The sequence below is a fragment of the Natator depressus genome, chromosome 5, assembly GCF_965152275.1.
Source record: "Natator depressus isolate rNatDep1 chromosome 5, rNatDep2.hap1, whole genome shotgun sequence".
NCBI classification, from domain to species: domain Eukaryota; kingdom Metazoa; phylum Chordata; order Testudines; family Cheloniidae; genus Natator; species Natator depressus.
Genome location: NC_134238.1, coordinates 90989082 through 91013875, shown reverse-complemented (window position 1 = coordinate 91013875; position 24794 = coordinate 90989082). Strand labels below are relative to the sequence as shown.

General features: G+C 43.0%; 2 long non-coding RNA genes across 2 annotated transcripts in view; both read right to left on the bottom strand.

Moving 5' to 3' along the window:
- LOC141988232 (uncharacterized) overlaps positions 1-12397 on the bottom strand; it is a 275503-nt gene extending 263106 nt beyond the window's left edge. The window contains exon 1 of the long non-coding RNA XR_012639703.1: positions 12205-12397. This is a non-coding gene — a long non-coding RNA (uncharacterized LOC141988232). The remainder of the gene's footprint in view (positions 1-12204) is intronic.
- Positions 12398-18480: 6083 nt separating this feature from the next.
- On the bottom strand, positions 18481-22343 carry LOC141988234 (uncharacterized). The gene is made up of 3 exons (XR_012639705.1): positions 22270-22343; positions 21243-21305; positions 18481-18525 (listed from the first exon to the last, which is right to left on the bottom strand). It is a non-coding gene; the product is annotated as an uncharacterized LOC141988234 (long non-coding RNA).
- Positions 22344-24794: the final 2451 nt, after the last annotated feature.

The window sequence follows — 24794 nt, the reverse complement described above, 5'->3', positions numbered from 1 at the left end:
TCTAGTCTGACCTCCTGCACATTGCAGGCCACAGAACTTCACCCACCCACTCCTGTGATAGACCCATAATCTCTGGTTTAGTTACCGAAGTCCTCAAATCATTATTTAAAGACTTAAAGTTACAGAGAATCCACCATTTACTCTAGTTTAAACCAGCAACTGACCTGAGCCCCATGCTGCCGAGGAAGACAAAAAAAAACAACAAAAAAAAACCAGGGTCTCTGCCTCTCACTTAAAATTCACAATTAAATAAAGCTCTTTTTGTAATGTTAACACATTAATCCCAGGAGAAATAATTTTACAAGCCACATAGCAGGCATTAGGTCCCACCATAGCAGCTCTAAAGAAAACCCAGTTACTCCAATATGTTGTATATCTTGGTTAGCAGGTCTCCAGTCATCAGCATTATAGGATAAATATAACCTTAGTTACTAGTGTGGATGAAAATTAGTTCATTGAGTAACACATATCAATAAGTAAAATATAATTCTGAATGTTCTGGCATAGGTGCACACCCACTTGATAATGCCTTTGCCTCTTAATTGTGACAGGTGATTTACTCCATAAAGCTTCATAGTTCCTTTCTGCTTTTCGATTCCTGCATTAGGACCAATTTGTATAGTGATGTGAATGGTAATTTCAGTGGCAATTGACATTCCGAGACAAGGCACCTAGACTGTTCTGCAGTAATATTTTTATCATGGACTTGAATAACTGTGTAACTGTCTGTAGTAACAGCTGAAAAACAGGTGTGGTTTGGGGTTTGTTGTTTAACCCTTATTGATGAGGCATTTATGTTCCACTGTGTTTTGGAGAGGCAAGGTCCTGTGATTTACTTTCTCTCGCACACAATTACAGTTCAGGGGAATAACCTACTTATGGTTAAAAACATGTTGTCCAATAAACGCATGCAGCTCAGAACCACCCAGCCACTTACATCTCCATATTTGGCTGACCCCCCACTTAGACGGTTAATGAAGATACATATATTCCCTGTCTCTCTCTTGTGCAAAAATAGGGTGCTAGTTTTACAGTGTTTTCAGCTAAATAAGTGATTTCAGAAAGAATAGAGGCCATCCAGACAATAGCAGAAATTTCAAGAAACGGTAAGTGTTGCTAGCACCTAATGGCAAAAAATAGCAATTAAATGATCTTGTGAAAAGACATAAGTCATGATGGAAAATGGGGTGTACATGTGTGCCTGATGGAACCCCAGTGAATTCAATGGGCTTTGGAACAGGCTGAATATGAGGTAATCCTGCAGACAGTTAGTATTACCAGTGATTGCAGTTACCAGACCATCCATCTAGATGGTACATTTGGTCCACAAGCCACTCTGTCTCTCTGTCCAGCTAAATTCCACTGAAGACTCACACTTTTCACAATATCCACAAGTAACTAGTCAACAATAAGAGCAATGCTAACACCACGCACCTATTTGAAATCCTAGTCTTTTCCTGCTGTATGCCTGCAAGTACACTTGGTCTACTCTTTGCCCTGGTCTACACTATGAGTTTAGGTCGAATTTAGCAGTTAGATAGATTTAACCCTGCACCCGTCCACACAATGAAGCCATTTTTGTCAACTTAAAATCGATTTCTGTACTACTCCACGACGACGGGATTAGCACTTGGTAGTGTGGACGTAATTTGACGGTATTGGCATGCGGGGGCTATCCCAGAGTGCTCCATTGTGTCTGCTCTGGACAGCACTCTCAACTCGGATGCACTGGCCAGGTAGACAGGAAAAGCCCCGCAAACTTTTGAATTTCATTTCCTGTTTGGCCACTGCGGCAAGCTGATCAGCACAGGTGACTGTGCAGATCTCATCAGCAGAGGTGACCATAGAGTCCCAGAATCGCAAAAGAGCTCCAGCATGGATGGAACCGGAGGTACTGGATCTGATCGCTGTATGGGGAGGCAAATCCGTGCTATGAGAACTCCGTTCCAAAAGACAAAATGCCAAAATATTTGAAAAAATCTCCAAGGGCATGAAGGACAGAGGCTATAACAGGGACCTGCAGCAGTGCCGTGTGAAATTTAAGGAGCTCAGGCAAGCCTTACCAAAAAACCACAGAGGCAAACGCCCGCTCGGGGTCAGAGCCCCAGACATACCGCTTCTATGATGATCTGCATGCAATTCTCGGGGATGCCCCTACAACTACCTCACACCTGTATGTGCACTTCTGCAAGGGAATCTCACTCAAGAGGGATGAGGATTTTGGGGACAAGGAAGATGATGAGGTGGGGGAGGTTGAAGATAGCGCACACCAGGCAAGTGGAAAAACTGTTCTCCCTGACAGCCAGGAACTGTTTATCACCCTGGAGCCAATACCCTCCCAATCCGGACTCCTGCACCTTGAAGGTGGAGAAGGCACCTCTGGTGAGTGTACCTTTGTAAATATAATACACGGTTTAAAAGCAAGTGTGTTTAATGACTAATTTGCCCTGAAGACTTGGGATGCATTCTTGGCCAGTACAGCTACTGGAAAAGTCTGTTAACTTGTCTAGGGATGGAATGGAAATCCTCCAGGGACATCTCAATGAAGCTGTGCTGGAGGTACTCCCAAAGCCTTTGCAAAAGGTTTCTGGGGAGGGCAGCCTTATTGCGTCCTCTATGGTAGGACGCTTTACCACGCCAGGCCAGTAGCACATACTCTGGAATCATTGCATAAGAAAGCATGGCAGCATGTGGTCCCAGTGTTTGCTGGCATTCAAGCAACATCTGTTCTTTATCTCTCTGTGTTATCGCCAGGAGAGTGATATCATTCATGGTCACCTGGTTGAAATAGGGGAATTTTGTTAAGGGGACATTCAGAGGTGGCCGTTCCTGCTGGCCTGTTTGCCTGTGGCTGAAAAGAAATCATCCCTGCTGTTAGCCATGCAGAGGGGTGAAGCAATCATCCCAGAGAATTGGGTGTGTGTGTGGGGGGGGGTTAGTTGGGTTTGTGCTGCATGTTAACCCGAAAACATGAGCCCCTCCTTTTAAATGGCCAATGTGTCTTTTTCAATTTTATTCTTCCTTTTCTTCCTCCTGCAGCTGCAAATGTTTCAATGCTGCCACTAGCATCTCCATCCCAGAGGCTAGCGCAGATAAAGCTAAAAAAATGCACTCGCGATGAAATGTTCTCTGAGCTCATGCAGTCCTCCCGCACTGAAAGAGCCCAGCAGAATGCATGGAGGCAGACAATGTCAGAGTCCAGGAAAGCACAAAATGAACACGAGGACAGGAGGGACACACGAGAGGATAGATGGCTGGAGCAACAGGAGAGGTGGCGGGATCAAGAGGAAAGGTGGCGGCAGCATGATGAAAGGAGGCAGGATGCAATGCTGAGGCTACTGGAGGATCAAACTGATATGATCTGGCGTATGGGTGAGGTGCAGGAAAGCCACAGACCACCTCTGCAGCCCCTGTGTAACCAACCACCCTCCTCCCCAAGTTCCATAGCCTCCTCACCCAGACGCCCAAGAACGCAGGGAGGGGAGAGGGGGAGCTCTGGGGACCCAACCACTCCACCCCAGAGGACTGCCCAAGCAACAGAAGGCTGGCATTCAATAAGTTTTGAAGTGCAGTGTGGCCTTGTCCTTCCGTCCTCCCGCACGCCACCCGGTGCGTCCCTCCTCCGCCGCCCCTCCCGGGCTACCTTGGCAGTTATCCCCCTATTTGTGTGACAAATTAATAAAGAATGCATGAATTTGAAACAACAATTACTTTATTGCCTCTGCAAGCAGTGATCGAAGGGGGGAGGGTGGTTGGCTTACAGGGAAGTAGAGTGAACCAAGGGGCGGGTTTTCATCAAGGAGAAACAAACAGAACTGTCACGCCGTAGCCTGGTTAGCCATGAAACTGGTTTTCAAAGTTTCTCTGATGTGTAGCGCACCCTGCTGTGCTTTTCTAATTGCGCTGGTGTCTGGGTGCGCATAATCAGCAGCCAGGTGATTTGCCTCAACTTCTCAGCCCACCATAAATGTCTCCCCCTTACTCTCACAGATATTGTGGAGCACACAGCAAGCAGTAATAACAATGGGAATATTGGTTTTGCTGAAGCCTAACCGAGTCAGTAAACTGCGCCAGCGCACTTTTAAACATCCAAATGCACATTCTACCACCATTCTGCACTTGTTCAGCCTATAGTTGAACAGCTCCTGACTACTGTCCAGGGTGCCTGTGTATGGCTTCATGAGCCATGGTATTAAGGGACAGGCTGGGTCCCCAAGGATAACTATAGGCATTTCAACATCCCCAGTGGTTATTTTCTGGTCTGGAAAGTAAGTCCCTTGCTATAGCTGTTCATACAGACCAGAATTCCTGAAGATGTGAGTGTCATGTACCTTTCCCTGCCATCCCATGTTGATGTTGGTGAAACGTCCCTTGTGATCCACCAGTGCTTGCAGCACCATTGAAAAGTACCCCTTTCAGTTTATCTACTGGCTGCCTTGGTGCTCCGGTCCCAAGATAGGGATATGCGTTCCATCTTTTGCCCCACCACAGTTAAGAAAACTCATTGCAGCAAAGCCATCCACTATAACCAGCACATTTCCCAGAGTCACTACCCTTGATACCAGTAGCTCAGGGATTGCATTGGCTACTTGGATCACAGCAGCCCCCACAGTAGATTTGCCCACTCCAAATTGATTCCTGACTGACAGGTAGCTGTCTGGTGTTGAAAGCTTCCACAGGGCTATCGCCACTCGCTTGTGAACTGTGAGAGCTGCTCTCATCTTGGTATTCTTGTGATTCCGGACAGGAGAAAGCAAGTCACAAAGTTGCATGAAACTGCCCTTACGCATGCGAAAGTTTTGCAGCCACTGGGAATCATCCCAGACCTGCAACTCTATGCGGTCCCACAAATCTGTGCTTGTTTCCCGGGCCCAGAATCGGCATTCCATGGCATGAACCTGCCCCATTGCCACCAGGATGGCCAAATTGCCGGGGCCTGTGCTTTGACTGAAATCTGTGTCCATGTCCTCATCACTCTCGTCACTGTGCTGCTGTCACCTCCTCCCTTGCTTTTGTAGGTTTTGGTTCTGCATATACTGCAGAATAATGCGTGAGGTGTTTACAATGCTCATAACTGCCGCAGTGATCTGAGTGGGCTCCATGCTTGCCGTGGTATGGTGTCTGCAGGAGAGTAGAGTTGCAGGGGAAGTGGTGGCTGGATGACCAGTTTTGCAGACCTACTGCACCGTCTGCTGCCAGGACACAACAGCTGAGTGGGTTGCACGCTTGCTGTGGTATGGTGAGACAAGAGCAGCTGAACAGAGTTGTAGCGGAAGCAGTGGATGATGATGGTCATATAGAGGACCTGCGAGACCACCAGGACAGCAGGAGAGCAGAGTGGCAGTGGAAGCGGTGGATGATGACGGTCATATAGAGGACTCTGCAAGGTGGATTCACAGCACCAGGAAAGCAGAGTGGCAGTGGAAGCAGTCGTTCAATGACAATGGTTTGCAGACCTACTGCACCATCTGCTGAAAGCAATATGGCGCCCACACGGAAAAAAGGCGCAAAATGATTGTCTGCCATTGTTTTCACAGAGGGAAAGGCAACTGATGACATGTACCCAAAACCACCCACGACAATGTTTTTGCCCCGTCAGGCATTGGGAGCTCAACCCAGAATTCCAATGGGCAGCAGAGACTGCGGGAACTGTGGGATAGCTACCCACAGTGCAATGCTCCGAAAGTCATCGCTAGCCTTGGTACTGTGGATGCACTCCGCCAACTTAATGCGCTTAGTGTGGACACAATCGACTGTATAATATCACTTTCTAAAAAAACAGATTCTATAAATTCGACCTAATTTCATAGTGTAGACATACCTGTCTTTTTTCAACTGTGTCTCCCTTCTGTTTCCCATTTTCAAAAGTTGAAGCTGCTGACATAGGCCAATAACTTCCCACTCCATGGCATGGAGCCATGAGGTGAACAAGCTAATGCACAGCAGCAGAGGCCATTGCCAAAAGGGAGTTTGATACTAAATATGTACCACAATTGCACTTGTACTAATTACCAGAAGAGGAAATACAATACAGCACACAGAAAATTGACTGCAATCGGCAGTCTTCTGAGAAGCGCATTTCTAACAAACAGAGTATGGGTCAAAATAACTTTTCCTCTATCTACACCAAGAATATTTTGCCTACGTTCAGTTGTAATGATTTTTTGTTGTGTAATAATCTCAGATTTCTACTGAAACTGCAAAGTTCCCATGCAACACAATTCCAGGATGCAGCGGCATGGTTATGACAGCACTTCTGGGTATTATGTACAGCTGTGGGAATTTATTAAATTAGTGCTTTCCACAAAAAAGGCACACACACACACGAAGCGTGTTGTTAAAATAGGTTTTTGTTTTTTGTCCTGCAAAAACTGCCTTTTGTGTTCATGGAAAACAGAGACGAATTCAAGGCAACAATGCAAAATGTTCCCCTCTCCATAAAGCCTGCATCTCTCTTAACTTTTCACACCAATTTTGCTTCACAGTGCAAATGTTTCACTTTACATTGACATCATTATGGGTGTTGCTGCACACAATACCAAAGTCCACAATGGTACTTGAAGATTAATGGAAAAAACCATGAACAAGAACACCATTTAAAGAGATTCCCCATGCTGGTATCTCTTAGAATTTCCTTTCAGACACCAGGCTGTCAGCCTCTTATTAAAATAAGGTTTGACACGATTCACACAATTATGGCAAATTGTCAAAGAGGGGGATGAGTACTTTAAATCACAACAGAGAAAGGCAGAAAAGTCTTCAGACTCTTCAAGATTTTTCTGAGGCAGCACTTGCTGACATGGGCACACAATTTCACACTCATACTTGCCATAAGCACTCAAGAGATGTTTGACCTTCATCAGGCTTTTTTCCTCCCGCTTCAACAAAAGCTAGTCAGAGAAAGTATTGCATTATGTTTTGTGATGCAGATAATTCCTCGTAATAGTACATAATGCTACCTGGAACTCACACCCCAAGAAGTTCACCAAGTTCAGTGTCTTCTTGAATCTTAGCAGAGAAGAGCTCCTTATAAGCTTGTCTCTTTCACCAACCGAAGTTGGGCCAATACAAAATATCACCTCACCCACCTTCTCTCTCAGAGTACATCTGTCATTTCACTCAAGAGCCGGCCTATGGGTAATCATTTAATCAAAACCACTGCTGTGATTGCTACTTGTATAGAAAATTATAAAGCTGCAGCAGCTTCAAAGGCAGGATTACAAAGATTAAATGGGCACTGCTTTTTGCTAAGTGTTGGGTAAGAATGAATTACAGTACCCTTAAATTTGAAGGAAATTAGAGAGGGAAAATTATTCATTTGGTCAGACCAGCATTTCCTAATTTTCATGTCCTCTCATACTTACAGTAAATTATGCAATTGAGAATTCATGGAAGACACACACACCAGAGACCATCTAATTATAATCCTAGTGCTAGAAGATGCTTCAGCCTAGCTTTGTGGCTTTTGCCTTTCTGTTTAAGTCTAATAATAAAATGTTTCTTTACAAAAATTAAAAGACTTCCCCCCACCCCCCGACAAAATCATCATCATCATCATGATCTCCCACAAATTAATCAACTAAAAATCAAGAGATGGTGATTCCAGAGACATTTTAAACCAAACATGAGAGTAAGGAGGCAACTGAATAAAACTGCAATTACCATACAAAACTGCTAGTGACCTTTTCTTTGCAGATACAGATTCACTACATTCTGCTGTCATTTCTTTCACCCTTCCCAAAAGACTAAAGTTTTGAAAACAGCACATCTAAAATTAGAGTTTGTTAAAAGAGATGGGGCAGCTTTGTGCACAGATACACACATGCAGGTCCGAGTGAATTTAATGAGAGCTGCATGCAAAAAAAGAGGGCAGAAGTCAGCTCATGGCTCACAGCATACTGGGGAACAAAGTAACAGAGTTCCAGAAAGTGCTGCAGGAAACTGACTTTATTTCAGTATCCTGGAGACTGTCTCTAATTTTAAATTCAATTGGAAATCCTAAACATAAAGAGAGTTTAGTATGATTAATACGATACTTATTTACCAAAGTGATAAGAATCTTAGAAATATCAGACTGATGGTAAACACTTCTTTTTTGTATTATCTGTGTCAACATTCTGTGTATTACTTGGTACTATCAATCATTAACATTCAATCATTAACTATCAATCATATCATGCCAGCAAGCTCCCATAGGCCCTCATAACGCTGAGCCTACACCTCCCATATATGCTTAAACCATAAGTCCCAACATGATATTAAAGTGGCACACATCATGAATAGTTCAAAGATCAAAGGGCTCCAGCAGCACTCCCACTGGACTGCAAATCTGTCTTTACTCACTTGGCTCTTAGGGTTGGCAATTTTCTAGTGGCACAAAACCAAAGACCCTAGCCCTGCCCCCTCACAAGGCCCTGCCCCCCACTCACTACATTCCCCCTTTCTCAGTGGCTCACTCTCCCCCACCCTCACTCACGTTCACTGGGCTGGGGCAGGGAGTTGGAGTGCGGGAGGAGGTGAAGGCTCCGGCTGGGGGTGTGGGCTCTGGGGTGGGGCTAGGGATGAGGGGTTTGGGGTGCAGGAGGAGGCTCCAGGCTGGGGGGAGGGGCCGAGGGATTCAGAGTGCGGGAAGGGACTGCGGGTTGAGGTGCAGGAGTGGGTGAAGGCTCTGGGGTGGGGCTGGGGATGAGGGGTTCAGGGTGTGGGAGGGGACTCTGGCCTGGGGCAAGGGGTTGGGGTGCAGGGGGGTGAGGGCTCTGGGTACAGGCTCTGGGGTGGGGCTGGGGGGTTTGGGGTGCAGGAGGGTGCTCTGGGGGGGCTCAGGGCTGGGGCATGGGTTTACTTCGGGCAGCTTCTGCTCAGCGGTGCAGTGGGGCTAAGGCAGGCTGCCTGCCTGTCCTGGCACCATGCTGTGCGCGCCCCTGTAACAGCCAGCAGGTCCAGGTCCTAGGCTGGGGGTGCAGCAGGCTGCACACGCTGTTCTCGCCCGCAGGCACCCCCCCCCCCAGCTCCCATTGGCCAGTTCCCAGCGAATGGGGCTTAGGAGCCGGACCTGCTGGCCGCTTCCAAGGTGCAGTGCGGTGCGAGCCAGGACAGGTAGAGACTAGCCTGCCTTAGCACCACAGCACCACCAACTGGACCTTTAACGACTCAGTTGGCGGTGCTCTCTGGAGCTGCCAGGGTCCCTTTTCAACCAGGTGTTCCAGTAAAAAAATGGACTCTTGGTCACCCTATTGGCTCTGCAGTTCCTCCTCCCATACTACATCACCTTCTCCCAGAATCTTGCTCTGTGCCCTTAGCATGCTAATCTTGCATTATGCATGCTTAACTGTAGCTCTTTCCCTAGACTGGCTGGTGTAGCTACTAAATGCATGCCTCGACACCCTTTCTCTTTCAAGGAAATTCCCAGCAACCTCCTCTGTCCCTCCCTGGATTTTTAAAATAAATCATGGAAGAAACAGCTTACCTTTCTATTATTTTTATGCTGAAACTATGCTATCATCTTCCCCAAACTGTGGTACCCTAATCCTTAGTGTCCATCAGTTAATATGGCTCTTTTATCACTCCATTTCGCTACTCCTAATTATTGTCTAGTATTTTGTCTAGTACTTTGAGGGACTGATATTGTTAGATGATGGAAAAACACTAACAGAAAACGCAGTATGATTGCAAGTGGTATTGTGTATGGAGCAGTGCAGAGAATTAAACTCTATTGTGCTACTACATAGCAGAGACAGTTAAAGGAAGTTGATTAATGCCCAGTTTACACTAGGAAAGGTTTGCTGATACAGCTACACCTGTATAATCATAGCTCGCTCTTCTATAGTGCTTTTCTTCAGTAGTTCTCAGAGCACTTTACAATCTCTAATGTATTTATCCTCAATGCCCCTGTGAGGTAGGCAATACTATTATCCCCGTTTTACAGATGGGCAACTGAGGCACAAAAAAAGCTAAATGACTTGCCGATGGTGACACAGGAAGTCTGTGGCAGAATAGAATTGAATCAGAGTCTCCCAAATCCTATGCTAGCCCTTAACCACTGGACCACTCTTCCTCTATAGCAGATATAGTGGCAAATCCTCTTAGCATAAAGGCAGGTTATACTGGCAAAAGTGTGTTTTTGTTGGTATAGCTTATACCAGCTGGGTGAACAAAATAAGCTCTGCTAGCAACAACACTTTTATGCCAGTGTAACTGGGTCTGCACTATGGGGTTTGTCACAACCCTCATTATCATTGCTGTACCAGCACAGGTTTCTAGTGTAGAACTGGGCTAACTTTAATATGAAGACTGCACTGTTTGCCCCACACATTTCAATAAATCCCATCTTCCTTCATGCCCATCCTATACATCAAGGGCTGAAGTTCTAGTCCAAAATGACTGAAACACAATGATGGAATATTATGTCAATATACTTTTAAGCAAAGTATCCGTGAATTTCAGAGTAAGGCTCTCGCTTTAAATTCATGATTACATTTTCTTGTAACACAAAAGTTCAAGTACGACTAGCTCAGGATTACACCGAAGTAGGAAACCAGTGAATTTGCCTTTATCCTAAAAGCCCATAAGGAGGCTTCAACATCAAAAGAACTGCCTCAGTTGATCTGATGCTTGTCATCAACATTTCTCCAAAGGATCAAACTAATTTAAAGTGGGTTAAACAACAGTGACCTCTAATACTTCTTAATCTCTTTATTTTCCTCATACACATTAAGGAGTTTACATATAAAACAATATAAAATATGCCTGTATTTAAACCCACTTCTATTCTTCCTTTTTAATAGCCTGGGGGGAAATGAAATAACATACAATAAGCCACTGGCTAAAGAAAAAAAGTTTAAAAAAAATTCTTTACTTGTAGCTGTTTCTACAGGGAAAACATCTGCATCCAGAAATGTTTCTGTGAAAATACACATTAAACCGCACCCACAAAATTTGCTCACACATGAAAGTGTGCAAAGGGCCTGAATGATCCCCGCATTCCTCTAGTTTTGCCCCAGTGTAATGTTGTTGATTTCAATGGTATTACACTAACACAGAACTGCAGCCCATGCAGCAGTGAGCCAGCACAATATATCCCGTTGGATTAATCATCCAGCTAATAACATGCACAAATAGCTGTTTGTACGTGCAGATACCGGCATTGTGCACCCAATTGAACATTTTGCATGTGCACTTACTTGGGTACACACGTATATGTTTGAAGGAGCTACGTAGGGACCAACTTTTTTATTGCTCTAAATAGCCAGTATATTCAATGTGCCACATATTTATACAATACTACGGGCTTCCTGGACAATTACCAAATGAAAAAGAGTTTTAGGGTCTTCTCTCTGATAATTGGGAGTGGATAAATTTTTGTCATTTAAAAAGTGGGAAGTGATTGAACACAAACCAGAAAGACAGTTTATTCTCTAGAATGTCTAGCTTTAAAAGAGACCAATGTTAACTGAAAAGGGGACATTTTTAGTGCAAAGTCCAGCAATTTACAAAAACTGGTCTTCCTTATTCCAGCTTCTGGAACTAGAGTAGGTAATTCCCCAGCAATACTAAAGTGAGATGCATGAACATACCCCATATATGATTGGAAAAAGAGACAACTTTTCCTAACAAACAACTTTAATAACAAGACCCTAGGGTGCTAGGCGTATTTTACTGCAGCTCTGTAACATGATTTTATTTAGTTAACCACTCTGCCATTCAGTTTTAACTACCTTCAGAGTTGGATCAATCCACTGAGCGGCCCCAAACCCCTGTTCAGATTAAGACACCAATTCTCCACTATCTTCAAGTAATTCTCAGACATAGCAGAGAGTGGCAGCTGCAGAGGGCCAACTGCTGCTCCCCCATCCTAAATCATCTGTCCCCAGTGGAAGTTAAAGCAGCAGAAGCTGACTCCAGCCTGTACCTTTGGTGTAATATCCATCATGGACTATATGTCAATGGAGAGTCAGGCTTATTTCACCACATTCACTTCTACCCAAACCCTGCCCACAGAATGCCCCTTTCCACCGGCCATCTCCAGCTATTTTAAAGCCCCTTTGCACTGCGTATGTGGCACAAAGTGCCCTTAGCAAACCAGAGAATTCAGCCCTAACACTATATATTCAACAACCAATGCATAGATTCAGTTTCTAGCACATTGTAAGTGGGCCAGATGGAGCAAATCCCACCACATTGCATCACTTAAAAAAACCCTCTCACCTTGCCCAGCTCTGCAGCTCCTCCTCTTCCTCCCACCCCTGCCTTTCTGGTACCAAAGGGTCAAGTCCAGTAGCATCCAATCAGCCCTTTATCTTCTGACAGATGACGAATTTGATTCTAGGAGGTTCTCTCTGTGTTGTCCTTGGAAGAGAGCTTAAACACTCAGGTCTCATTTGCTCTGCAGGGCATTAAATTTCTCACAGTGCTTTTCCAAGAAGAAAGGGTCATTAAATTACTTGTAAATGAATTACATTCTCTTTAGCTACAACTTAACTTGGAAAAGAGATTATTAACATCCTGTTCTAAAATACTGTGTGGTGTTGCTGTGTGCTATTACAGTTTTACCACATTTCCCTCCATTTTCCAAGTCATTGCCTTTCAGTGGTGGATGGAATTATCTCTGTGCACACTCTGTGTATCAGTTTATAAAGTTTGTAAAATGTTTTGGTATCCTCTATGATGAAAAGCTCATGTAAATGTAAGATTATCAAGGCCAAATCCATGGAGTTGATGCCGTAACTATTTCAACAGGCAAACTCTTCAACTCCCTGTTATCCTAACCATCACATAATGTTTTCTAATTTCAAGTTGAATTTGTCATTAATTATGTTACTCGCCAAGTGTAAACACTCCTTTGCCATCCCCTGTGATAACTTATACACTTATAGTGAAGGGTAATATAGAATTATATTCCTAAATCATTTTGGTTATTAAAACCATCCAACTCCTTTCAGAGCGTGTTCTGCACTCCTTACTCAGGCAAAACTTTCACCAAAGCCCCAAAACTTCCTCCAGAATTGGCACTGCTTGGTATTGTCACTAGCAACCCGAAGAAAAAGGCCATAAACTCCAGGCATAGAGTAAGACCTATTCTCTGACCCCTAGACATCATCCATTGTCATATACTCCTTGTACACAGTAGGTTGCAGGGCTGCTACTAGCAGGTCAGGCTTCTGTATTAGATATGGACTGTCTGCGGACCTTCCTTCTCAGAATGATACACCAGAGATGTGTCTTCCATAAGATTATTAATGCTTTGCCAAGTATGAGTAAGGTTAGCTTAAATAAGGTATGTTACACACAGCGCCACATACTGGCTGAATGGTATAACACAATTTAGCATTCTATTACACCCATTTAGGTCATGTTTCAGGTCCATTGATGGGGCCTTGTGATGAAGTCTGCACTGCTCTACTGGTTGTGTGGATAAAGGAATTCAGGGCTAGATTGCTGGGTCTGGATGAGCCACAATTGCTAGAATACAACAGAAAGATGACTCCAGCACACTCCAGCTCTACCCCTTATTTCCTGGACAGCTCAAGAATGTCCCCTGTGCCTGGTGGGAAGAATGGAGGGGTTATAGAGCCAGCTCTTGGCTGTATAGTATTTCTCCCCTACTGTCTATCTGAAGATATCGACAGAGAGGCACAAAAGGACGGACCCAGGGCCCAGAATCTGGCCCTCAGTCTTCAGGGTTGTCACTTCTGTATGTCTCATTAAAATAAATTTAGAAAAAGTTATAAAACCCATCAGTGAAAGCCCCATCATCCTTGCTTTTGCACATACAGGGGAAAATATACGCTGAACGTCTAGGATGACCAATAATACAAATATTTAGCCCTGCATTTCCCACGTCTCAACCTCTCCCCTACTTAGCCCAGTTGAAAACCATCAGCACAAACTGATTCTTCAGATAAAATGAATGTGCAGGTGTCCAGACAAAGAGTTGATTTATTTATTACTCTTTCAAGGGAAAAGTTACACTTAATGGATAGATATTTTCAAAATCATTTGAATAAGGAAAGATCCTTTGATAGCATTATTCATGTTAGGAGAGACTGTTATCAATGAAAATATGCATTAGGTAACAACAATTAACTTTTGTTGACTGTAAAAGAGCACCAGCTTTATTCAATTACTTAGGTTTAATAACTTCCTTAGGAGCATATTGTACACTCATTTAGCACTCAGAAGAAATGTAAAATATATACCCCTTATAGCCCAAAAGACAGATCTTTAATACTGTAGTTTAATGGGTAAATTATTTACATAATGAGCACCAAATCAGTATCTTGCATGTAACTACATGAAAACAAACCTCATTCTTTTACATTACAGAGAAAGAAACATAAAAGGCTTAACACTGGCACAGGCTGCAGCAAAAATCCCAAGTCTTATCACCACTGCGGCTGCAACAGCAGGCTGACTTACTTTCACTTGTCTGTATTGATCATGTTTGTATCTACTTTCTGGCTCTGAAGTTTTGTTCGCACTTGCAGATGCCAGAGTGGTTTCAGATATACAGGACCAATTTGGGCTGCTCCTGCATGGGTGTACTGGACTGGGTTTTGAGAAGGAATGGGTACAGGGAGCCTGCCCCATCCCAAGCCACAGGCACCCCCATACACGAGTCAAACACAAGACCAGTATAGAGCTCCCTTAATTATTAGACTGTGGGGTTATCTAGGGTGCCACACAGCACTCCACACACTAAATGCCATGTCTGGAACCCCTTCTATACTCCAGCATCCCGATTCACATGTCAGCAGCTGCTAGGGGAAGCACACACTACTCCTTCCAAAAGGCAGGTGAAATTTTCAATACACTTTTGCTCAACCATTAAAGCTCTGTGCATACCCAAATCCGCCAGCAAGGTGGCAATTTTGCCTGTAAATTAAAAACAAGTAAGTTCATTAGAAAACTGGAAATTCTCCAAGTTGTATGGTATTAATATTACAATTCCTTTTCACTTTAGTGGCAAATGTGTCTTAATCCCTTTCAATTTTGTGAAACCATAGAGGTTAAGGAAGCAAATAAGAGAAGAAGCAGGAGTATCAGTCCTCTCTGTGGCAGGAAACACATGTGGTTCATTAGAAAGACAGATCTGCCACTCATGTGCAAGGAATTTCCCATTGATTAATCTGCCAGTCTTTATAGGACATTGATGCCAATCATTACTGAACATATGCCTCTCTGGGCCACTGGTGCATGGGTCAACAAAATGAGACCATGAACCATTTTTTGAAAGGGGGAAAAGAGAGATTCCACGTTTTCATAGGCTCAAAACTCCTTCCCCTCTGCTCCAGTGGACACACACACAAGCATCCAGATTCAGATGTACAAACTCCAGGGGAGGAAAAAGGGGCATGAAAGTCACAAAATGCCAACCTGAGTTAAAAAAAATCTATTACTTTGGGGGGGGGGGAGGTTGGAGTAAAAAAAAAAAAAAGAAGAAGCAGCCGCCAACATTAAGTTCTCTCTCTCACAAATTTCTAGTAGTCATTTTTATAGGCTACAACTATGGTCATTATTGTTCTCCATCCATCTTATAATTTCAACTAAATCGAGCAATGAAAATTTTATAGTGCATCCCTAATTGTGCACCAGACTGGAACTGTTCATACAAATTCCAAGCAATTATCATGCTTTCTGGGAAACATTGGCAGCAAACACAGGATTAAATGCTTGTAACAGCAAGCCAGATGGGAAACACTGATAAAGAAAATCTCATGGAACTCAATTCCTTTTCCAAAACTATGGTATTATTTAAATTAACCTGGGGTTGGAATACATTCATAGCATATTCAAAGCAAGGTCATTTAGGTACAATAACTAGATCATAAGTATGCCAAATATTCCCTGCACACACACAGTTATATACTGTGTATAGAATGAACACAGATATAAATAGAAACACCCCTCCACACACACAAATTTATAAACAAAAATGTGTAAGTTAATTAACTGACAACTGTTATTAAGACCCCCTGAAACTGACTGGATGAGGAAAAGCACTAGAGAAGAGGATTAATTCTTTTAACTGCTTCATAAAAGAAAAGTCTTCTCATGGACTTTCCTTGGCTCCTATCTCCCACTCTTTCTTGATTCTCAAATATTACATTCTGCAGACCATCAGGAAGGGCTCTCTGCACAAGCAGTTGTCCCTGATCTACAATCCAAAAACCACTCTTTTAAGGTCATGATCCAGCAAAGCACTTAAGCCCATCACTATTCAGCATGGTTTGATGTTTACTGATGCAGCCATGGAAGCAAGGAAACACACACATCAGAGTAAATGGTTAAATACAGAGGCTGAAACTTTCAACTATTAACCAAATGAAACCATTCCCCAAACTACACAGCAGGGCCATTCCAGTGTGGCATCAATGGCTGGAGATTCAGATGATGGGTATAAGGGCAATGTCCTTTATGCCTCCAGGCCTGCCCTGACCCTCGCAGGAAGACAGAGTCCCAAACCATTACCCCTATCCTCACTGTAAATAGGAGAGAGGAGATGAAGGTAGCCCTACACTGTGCAAGATATGGAGGCATATCCCCACACCATGCAATGTCGTGCTCAGGGCCCCGTGCCCAAGCAGCCCCTTTCTTAACCCACCCATTGCACTGGTAGCTACCCAGGGTATGGCAGCAGTCAACCTGAACATCTACACCTTGTCATAGGTCCTTCAAGAAAATGTCTGACCCCCATGTTGGATAAATATGCTCCATCTTCTCTAACAGACAATCCATCTATGGAGATGTACTTAGATCTTGAATGGGAAGTCACTGCACCCCTTTTGTGGTAATATAATTACTAATCTCCCAGTTCAGTTCCTTCCACACCTGGTCAATTTCATCTTGATAGCACCTCTGCTTATTAGAATAAACAGGAAAATCAGCATGCTTTCAGCAGTCTTACTGACCAAACTTCTTAGGTTATCACTCCACCCTCTCACCCTCCACAATCCAATGGCTGCTTGCTTTGTCCCTTCAGTTGCATTGAATCAATGGGCAGAAAGAGGCGGGAGGTGCCTTGAAGTGTTTGTTCCTCCTTTTCACAGTTTCAGTCCCCCTCTTGAAAAACATTTCTAGCTGGATAAGAGGAGACAAAAATCTACGGGAAAGGATATTCCCTGCAGTTTTCCCCCCCTCACTTGTCTGAGCTTCCTTTGTTTCCCTCCCTGCTTCATTACTGTGTACACTGATGAAATGCAAATTAAGCAGAGCACACATTCCCTTTTTTGGAGACAGACATGTTTGCCAACCTCAGTTTGGAACATGTGTTAATACCACCATACAGTGGAATTTTATAGTTTCACATACAATATTGCCACACACATTTTATCAGGACAATAATGACCGTAAATTATGAGTTTTCAGATGGTACCTTGCAAGGCATACATTGTACAAAGATTATTACAATAGTGTGTAAAGTGTGAATACAGGGGTACATTCGGTCACAACTGGTTTCCTGGAATCTACCCTGGGGCCCTTTAAACATGACCAACAACTATCTGGCACAAGGATTGGGAAATCTTACTGCCTATGCACTGCAGGAATTGCCTGCTAATTGACCTGCAATTGTCAATGACACCCGCCCCAAGGTGCACTAACTATACCACAGACTGAAGTATGTGTGATTTTGGGATAGGCCATACGTGGGGTAGGCCCTGACACATATTAAAATCCAGGAATTCTGAACACCTGTGGTGCAAACACCTGCTGTGTTAGTTCAGAACACCTGTGGTGCAAAAGAATTTTCCATCAGTCCAAGTAGGAAACCTTGGATGTTGATCACATGGCTTGAAGCATCAACGTTGGATCCTTTTTTGGTTTGTGATACTGGTTCCTGATATTGATCCACCTGCAGGCTCTGCAATACAAATAACTTACAATCTGCTAATGAGGCAATCTGTACCACTATTGTGCTGTCACTCCAGAAGCAAACCTGCTTATCCTACCCCAAATAGTGACAGCCATTAGAATGCAGAAATATTGCAGAAACGTGATGTCTTTGGTAATGCCTTTCATGTTCCATTCCTCCATCCCTGAGCACACACCACTCTCCTTGAAAGTACACTCCAAATCCCAAGCCACCTGCTATGTCTGAGTGGACCTGCAAATCGGCATCTAGCAACCAAAAGCACTCTTCATGCCACAAGATAGCCCATTATGTTCTGACAATAACATGTCCCAAACCTTTAGATCCTCTCTCATCTTCTTGCTCACCCTAACAGTAGCGCCTGTCCTGACTTCTGCCAACCATGCAATAAAGGCACAACCAGAAGCCTCCATCCTGGAAGCAAAATGCAGATGGCCAGTGATGTCCTGTCGTTGTCTGAAACAAACTTTCTTGACCTCCATTACAGTGGAAAACTCACTAATTTTTCAAACGAGGGATGAGAAACACCTACCAGAGTATCTAGTTCAATCCCCAGACATACCAATCAGTCACGAAGGCCTTCTGTTCCCTTACCTGATGGGACTCCCAGGCTCCTGGTCATAGTCTGAAGTGTGGGCATTTGTCTGTCCCGGCTCGCTCTACAAAAAGAAAGTCAACAAGAAAGCAGGTAACCCTGCGAAGTCCAGATTCCCCGACCACTGCCCATTCTAACATTGAACAAAATTTTTCAAAAGCTGCACAGGAGCTAAAACATCTCAATGGCACAGTTTTCTCAAAATAAAATTGACCTTTGAATTGAAACCCAGCAGGCTGAAGTGTGCTGCCTGAGCATCCCTCTCTCTGAAGGCTGACTTCAAATTGCTTTTGGCCGTCAGAGCTCCTTTCCCACACGTCCTCAGGAGGAGGATTGGTCCCACTGCCTCTTACTTTTTAAATATTGGATGCTCCTCTCGAGCCTCCATTCTGCTAGGTATTTAAGCATGTGCTTATTTCCATCCCCAGTGCTTAATTTGTGCCAGGGCTTGCCAGGGCTGAGCCCCAGCACTTCTAGGTTTAGCAGTTCATAGCCCTGGCACCTGCCGCGCCAGTTATGAATGTAAAAAAAATGGCTGGAGCCCTGGCACCCAATTGCTTGAGCCCCAGCACCTCTTTCATTACAAATTAAGCACTGTCCATCCCTATTCAGTAAAGCATGTTGTAGGAGTAGGATTTTATATTTGAATTAGAGGTTATAATGATTGACAGTTATAATAATGTAGTATGTATTAATGTATGATTTGATTTCATCCTGCCAGCCTCCCTTTTTGAATAGTCAATGGAATGACCCTCTGGGACATTGGTAGAAATGCATCAGACAGGCTGTCTGTGTCTGAACTAATGTTAAGGTAGGAACAGACCAGAACAGTCCTTATGGATGATTATGGTCACTTTTTATTTTAGGATAGGTTTTCATCACAGTATTTGCTATAAGGTCTTGTTTCTTATCTGCATTGCAAATGAAGTTTTGTGAGGTTCCTTTGTAATCCCTTTAGTAACCATATAACCTTGTCTAAAATGTAATCCTGACTGAAATTCTCTGTAAAATTGTTTGGTGTGAGTAAAGGATGTGTGCATGGTTAAGGATGAGTGTGAAAGCTATCACAAATGTCCAGATGGTCCAGAAGACGTAAGAGACTTGGAGAGACAGCAAGAAATAATCAGAAAATATCCATTGTGTCTGATGCTAAAATGAGTTAGCAGCATTGACAACCTCACAGGTGAGGCAAACACCCCCAAAGGCGAGACAACAAATAAGAGATAACCGCGGAAAACCCCAAGATTAACACCACTTAAGGACTAACGATTACAGAATAACATTGCAAAATCCATAGACTAAAGTGGAAATTTACAAGTATAAAGCTGGGGTGTTTTGCCATAGAACTCTGGGCTCAGTCCTGCAAAGCCTTGGAGCATCGGATCGTGACTGACAGAGCCCAGCTCCTCACTCGTGCCCAATCTATCTGGCCATTAGATTGACTCAAGCTATGACAGACTGGTAACTATAAAGACCATCTGCAGGACTTGTGTGTGTGTGTTGTGTAATTGAATGCATATGCTAACTGTTGTATTTTCAATAAACGCAGCATATTGCCTTTTTCCCTGAAAAAGATCCTGTGTGCTTCTTATAAGCATAACAATGTGCTTACATGTAAAAAGTCAATGGGACTGAAGTATTTTGCTGAATAAGGGTGGACATAAGCTCCTGCTTAAAGTCAAACATATCCTAAGTGCTTTGCTGAACCACACCTCCAGAAGTCTGGGAAATCAGGAATTTGATGCAGTTGTAAGAGCTACTGTACACCTTTAAGAGGTCAAAAAGTTAAAGAGAAGACTACACCTAGCTCTGTACAGAAAGCTACATTACCAGTGACAGGTAAAAGTCTTAAAGTCCAAACTGCTGTTCTCCACAAACTCATAAAAGAAACACATAACTGCTAGCTGCATCCTCAGTAGATTGTCTTTCATGATGATGAAAGAGAGAAAATTAGATTTTCATGCATCTTTGAACTATAGCTAATGGTTGCAGATACTAACAAGGACTTGGGGGATTTCAAATAGCAGGCAACAAATGTCTTTCTACCTCTGACTTTTCTTTTTAGGATTACAGAGTATTACTAGAATGGAGGCTCAAAAGGCAGTTCATGTTCCCTATACCCAGCTAAAAGGGTGGAAATGAATTTGTCAACTGCAGAGCAGGATAGATAATAAATATCAGAATCACCGGGACATATTCATGTACATTCAAAAACATGGAGTCAAATTCTGCCCTGATTAGCACTAAATCTAATTGAATTGGTTCATGTCAGGTTGGTTCATGTCAGGCCAGAATCTGGCTGCCAGTTAATAGCAATGTGTGAATTTCACATTAAAATGTCACCATTTCATTATATGCAATTTCAACGCTCATTTTTACCAAATTCAACTAAATGGCTATTTTTGAACTGAAAACTTTCCAATTTAGAATTCTGAATTTTGCAGCCACCTTTTTCTTAAGAACAGGCCCAGTTAATACACTAGAGTGGGCTCATTTACAATGATCACATAAAAAAACCTTTATAAGCCTGAATTACATGAAGAAACTCCGATTTTGTGCTTCCAAGTGCCCCTTTCTTCTTTTGCACAGCATGATGCTTACTATCCCCTCTTTCTTCCATCCCCAGCAAACATGCATTTCATCCTTCAGAGAATCTGATTTTTTCAGTGCTGAATAAAGTGTCAAGGGAAAAAATAAAACACAAGTCCAATTGTGTGATCCAACATACATGGCATATGCGAATCCCGCATGATCCAGGCTAACAAATGAGAGTTCTCTTACCAATTTTTTCGGAGAAACATAAGCCAGTGCATTTTTCAAGCAGTGGAGTCAGTCCCTCTGCCACTGTGGAAATAAGTGATTTTCATAATGCTAGTGTTGAACATTCAGAAGATTTGGCTCAAGTGCAGAGAAAAAAAGGTCAGTTACTTTACTGCTCAGCTGAGTGCACTGCACAACCTGTTTTACGTGTATGCAAGCTGAAAATCCAAAGGAAATTTTTTCAGTGTGAACAATTTATTTTAAAATTTCAAATAGCTGACTAAATATTCAAAGCCTGGCTTTATAGCATTTTTCTGTGTTTGCAGAGGCAGTCATCTCATCAGGAAAACATATGCTATGGGGTCACCTTTACCAATCTCCATGCCAAATACCATTAATGCCATGAGTTGCTGTAATATTTTAGCTACATCACCACTATTACCTCAATGCCTATACCCAATGAAAATCCTCCATATTAATGTATGAGATATTGATTTTTTCCCCCTGATGTGCTGTTACGTTCTCTACTTTAGTGCAATAAACTGGGCAATTTTACAAGTGCACTTATATCATCCACTTTTTCACTGACCTACGAATACAAGACCCAGTCGGTGTAACGTTCCTGATGGGAGAGGGACACAGGCTTGAATGTTCTCATACACACACACAGACACACACACACACAGACAGATTTTACACAGCCCTGGTTGTTACTTGGTTTACAGATATCTGTGGTGAGGTACAGCCAGAAGAGCTTGACATATTTTAGTCTTCTCATATTATATATTGTACTACTTTTGTTTCAGGTACAGTGACAATAAAGAACTGTTTCCTCTTTGACTAACCTACACACAGTGATCTCAGCAAGATAAGAGAACAAGCTGTTCTCTGGCACTAGCCACCGTAATCTCTATCCAACTCCCTCAATCCAGATTGATCTGACATTGAAATTGCCACAGAAGATATCCAAGCAGAGTTTGCCTTTCAGCATCTAGCCCAGTCTCACTAAATTAGACTGGCTCTCTGGGTGTCATTCCAACCCACATACCTGATTTGGGCATGGCATTCCCTCCATCCCTGTAGTGCAATGCTCCTCCCAAGGTTAATCTTCAGCTCACACTGTTCTTTCATGGAGATCCCGGAGGCATTCCTCAGCTGCTGCAATTCTTTCCTGTTGGAAAACGAGTCTTCAACTTCCTTTTCAGCCAATGCTGCTTTTTTGCCAGCCTTGAAAAGTAAAGTAATTCTGTATAAGAGCCTGAAGCTACAGAGACCACTTCTCCCTCTTGGACCCGCTCATCTGCAACACTTAGCTAACTGCCCCAAAAGTGATGTTTCCCAGAGCTAGAGTGAGGGTATTCTGAGCCTTGCCTTTGGTAGTCAAGCTATGGCCTGGCCACATTCAGGAAGTGATATAAAATGCACCTCTTTGCCAAGGTTTACACTCATTGCCAACTGCAGTAACCCTAATGTTTAAACAACTGGCAAGGATTTCCACATCATCATCTTGTAACTTGGTGGTGTTACAGATGCCGGGGCCTAACTTTGGAAAATGTTATTGTTCACAAGCTAAGCAATGTAAAGTGAAGCAAATATCAGAGGTAGGTTCTGTATAAATGTTCTTAGTCAATTAACAATATAACTCTAGCATAGTACATTTATACGGGGTTGGAAAAATGCTATATATAGCTCCTAGACTAGAACAAAACACTTATACGGTATTTAAAGTTCTGCTCTTTTCACTGTGTCATGAGCATGTTGTTGATACACTACTTTTCCAAAGAACACAGGGCAAAGGGCCATATCATTTTAAGTTGCAGAATGAGACTTTCAAACAAACTACAGATAAAGTTGCTGATTTACGAAAGCTTTTATCAGTCTCATGATGGATTTTACAAAAGTGGAACGCTATATGACCCATGTGATTTGTTTTCATTTACAAAGGTGGAAAGGCTTTGAATGTAAAAATGGAACTTTTTCTTCTCATGCCAAATGTAAACAATTTAACATCCATTTCCCATCCAGAGATTTTACCAGTTCAAAAGACTTTATATGAATCTTATCTGTATTATATTTCCTGCTGATTGGCAGTGCCTCACGCTTCAGTTTAAAAGCCAAAAATATGTTGGCTCTGAGTAGCAACAGGAAACGAATAACAAAGAAAACTGGGAAATAAACATAATGAGTAGTTATGAAGTGCTGAAAACTATACTTAGTGTTCCTCATTTCTTTAGGGCTTAGGTGCTGCCATATTGATTTATGTCTGGAAAGTATTTTATAGAAAAAGCATAACAAAAGCATTAGATTATTTGGTCAACAAGAAAACAGTTTACATTATCTTCAAAGCCTTCATCTATTCCTGACATGACTGGTTCCATACTCCTTAATGCTGAGAACTATCTATGCTCTGGGTGAGGTTTACACTGTGTGTAGTAATTCACCATAAAAGATGATAAGCTCATGGAAGATCATGTATCTGCTATTCATGGCTGGCCAAGTGATTCAGCAGGAACCATGCCAAGCACTCTAACAAGCAGTGTGTGGTGGCTGTTAGGGTTGGATGCAGAGCTGATGTGCTTATCCACAACAGACAGTGTGGGTGGGAAAAAAGCAAGGTAACTTGCCCATTGCATATGCCCATAATGAGATTACTTTGAAGAACTGTCTGAAAGCCACAGGTGATCCCAGACATTTAATAGGTCAGACTATTTTGAAGAGAAAAAGGAACAAGAAAAGAAATCTGCATCGACATTATGAAAAGAGGGGGAAGCTGGTGAGTGTTTAATCCCCAGTGCTTCACTTTGCATTGCAACATTTGTGGGAGGCAGGAGTTGCTCTGAAGTTCCCCCTTCGGGGTCACACGTTATATTGCAGCCACTCCCTGCTTTAGTCTGCCAGGATTGGCTGCCTACTTGGGGCAGGTAGCCTATGCCTTAAGTTTGGCATCTGTCTCTGATCAAGCAATAAAAGAGTAAATCAGGATTTAGCTGTGTGTGTCTTTACTCTTCAGATGCAAGCACATAGGGCAAGGCTCTGATGTGGGCGAGCCCTGTGGCACTCCTCTATTCCAGTATCTCCGAGTCCCACCGCTATCAAAAGCAGGCAAGCTTGCTTAACTGGCCCACTGGTTCCTGATTGGTCAGTATATTTCCTCCTGGCCCTTCTAAACTTCTGGAGGACTGTCTTATTGGTCACCTGATCTGTGTAGATTTTCCTTGGTTTGGAAGTGTCAGGCTGCTGATGCCTCCAGCAGGGGGCAGAGAAGGACCAATTGTCCCTGCTGTGACAGTACTCTAACGATATAAATTACTGAGACAAGGCAGGTGAGGTAATATCTTCTATTGGTCCAACTTCTGTTGGTGGAAGAGACAAGTTGTCGAGCTACACAGAGCTCTTCTTCAGATCACAAAATCAATGAAAGTCATAACCCAGACATAAAAAGTTAAGAGACTAGAACATATTGCAAAACTGTTTGAAGGCTTATGTATGTTGTGCCATGACTGTACAGTGTGCTTTACAAAACAAAGAATAATAAACACAAAAGAACAAACCCTGCCCCCAAAAAACCTACAA